General features: G+C 40.3%; 1 pseudogene; it reads left to right on the top strand.

The window, feature by feature from the left end:
• The first annotated feature begins 1,534 nt into the window (after positions 1-1,534).
• On the top strand, positions 1,535-2,434 carry LOC136169170 (probable ATP-dependent RNA helicase DDX4 pseudogene; annotated as a pseudogene).
• The last annotated feature ends 213 nt before the right edge of the window (positions 2,435-2,647 follow it).

Below are 2,647 nucleotides of genomic sequence, written 5' to 3' on the forward strand. Positions count from 1 at the left end.
TTTCTTTATGATCCAACAAATGTTGGCAATTTGATCTCTGGTGCCCCTGCCTTTTTTAAACCCAGTTTGAACATCTGAAAGTTCTTGGTTCACATAATGCTGAAACCTAGCTTGGAGAATTTTGAGCATAATCTTACTAGCATGGGAGATGAGTGCAATTGCCTGGTGGTTTGAACATTCTTTAGCACCACCTTTCTTGGGAACTGGGTTGAGGATTGACCTTTTCCACTCCTATGGCTACTGCTGAGTTTTCCAAATTTGCTGACAAATTGAGTGCAGCACTTCAATAGTGTCATATTTTAGGATTTTAAATAGCTCTGCTGGAATTCCATCACCTGCACTAGCTTTATTGGCAGCAGTGCTTCCTAAGGCACACTTGACTCCACACTCCAGGATGTCTGGCTCTGAGGGAGAGACTACACCTTCTTAGTTATCCAGGTCATTAAGGTCTTTTTCGTCCAGTTCTTCTGTGTATTCTTTTCATCTCTTTTTAAACTCTTTTGCTTCGATTGGGTCTTTACCATTTCTGCCCTTTATTGTGCCATCTTTGGATGAAATGCTCCTTTGATATTTCCATTTTTCTTGAAGAGGTCTCTGTTGTTTTCTTCTATTTCTTTTCACTGTTCTTAGAGGAAGACCTTCTTGCCTCTCTTGCTGTTCTCTGGATCTCTGCCTTCCAGTTGGTGTTCCTTTCCCTTTCCCCCTTGCTTTTCCCTTCTCTTCTTTCCTGGTTTCCTATCGACCCAAAATTCTGCTATCAGCTGTGAGTAGCAGCTATATCTTAATGGCACCTACTGTGGGGCTCATCACTCATCTACATCATCTCTAATGCTTATACAACCATGTGACAAACTTTCCATATTCCAAATTTTTGGAATTAGTACTTGCATTATCCAAAGTGACAGAACTAACAAGTGGAGGACCTGTTTTTTTGAACCCAGTCTGTTTGCTTCCAAATTCTGTGAACTAAACTTCCTCATGACAATGCTCTTCTGCAATTACCTTCCCTCCATGACCAACAGCGAAGACTAAGGGAAGTGGAGTTAATTCTGGAAGCTGGCCCAGACTCAAGTCCCGGGTGACCACATGGATGGTGCTAAGCAGGGGCCACCAAGTGCAGAGATGGAGAAGGCCCCAAGACTCACTTTGTCTGCCCTTCACTTTAACTAAAGCCATCCTAACTATAGAAACAGGGAAGCATAGTGATTCTCTTCTCACTTCATAGGAAGGTTGAGGCAGCCTCTCTTGAATGCTTCAAAATGCAGACCAATTTTATAGAGATTCCTGTTAGCGTTTCTACTTCTCAGATTAGCATTATCCATAAAGTCCCAAATGGTTCCTGCTTCTGCTACTTAGAAGATAAGTTATCGAACCTCTCCAGGCCTATGTTTCATTGCATGTAAAGTGAAAAAGTAATCCCTATCTCTATTTATGTGTAATGAAAGCAAAGAAGTCTGTCAGCTGCCTAATGGAGTGCCTGAATCATGAATGGTGGCCCCCGTCTTTCTCAGACATTTCAAGGCTATGATTATTATGTGTTACTTCTAGAAGACTAACAGATATCATTGATAAAAAAACATTGGTCTCAGAGAACTTAAATATTTAATTTTAGATGAAGCTGACTGCATGCTGGATATGAATTCTGGACCAGAAATAAAAAAGCTAATTTCCTGCTTAGCAATCAAATGAACATCAAACACTTATGTTTAGTGCAGTTTTCCCAGAGGAAATTCAAAGCTTAGCTGAGGGGTTTTAGAAATTAAACTATTTGTTTGTGCCTGTTAGATAAGCAAGTAGAGCAGAAGACCATTCTCCCAGCTGGCTAGTACTCAAAATGAGAAAAACCTGTAGAAATTCTGTAAAGTATAGGTGATTAAAAAAAAAATAACAACTATGGCTTTTGTTGAGACTGAGAAGAAAGCAGATTTTAATGTAACTTCTTCGCCAGGAAAAAGCAGCAACCATGCATATTCACTGTGATCTGGAACAGAGAGAGCAAACTCTTGGGGATTTTCACTGTGGAAAGTGCCCGGTTCTTGCAGCTACTGCAGCAGCTGCCGAAGGACTGGATATTGAAAGTGTCTGACTTGTTGTCCATTGTGATGGTCCGTCACTATTGATGAACGTGTCCATTGAATCTGGTGTACTGGTCAATGTGGGAACTGTGGCAGAGGTATTTCGTTTTGTGATGCTCAGATCACCACACAGCACAGCCTCCAATGAAAGCACTTCCAGAAGCTCAGCAGGGTGTTCTGCACAGCTGGGAGAACAAGCCTTGAGCACATGTCTTCCTGGCTTCAATGACATTACAAGAGGAAATATGTTTGCATCTGATGATACAGAAAAGAATTATCAGTGCATAAGCACTCTGACTGTAGCAAGATTTTCTTTTTCACAAACTCCCAATCCAATCCATGATGAGTCATGGAATTAAAGCTAAAACACACAATTCTGTAGTAAAGTTTTGCTGCAGAGAAGAAAACAATTTGAAGTTTTGATCCAAGTGTGAAGTCTGACATTCTGTGTTTCCTATCTTCCCGTTCTTATTCATACCCTCAAAAAAATAAATCTTTACTGACTAGTTAATGTGAGATCTAAAAATATTGTAGTTACTGATACAAATGATGCTAACTGGAAAAATTAAAGC

The sequence above is a fragment of the Muntiacus reevesi genome, chromosome 1 (assembly GCF_963930625.1).
Source record: "Muntiacus reevesi chromosome 1, mMunRee1.1, whole genome shotgun sequence".
Lineage (NCBI taxonomy): Eukaryota > Metazoa > Chordata > Mammalia > Artiodactyla > Cervidae > Muntiacus > Muntiacus reevesi.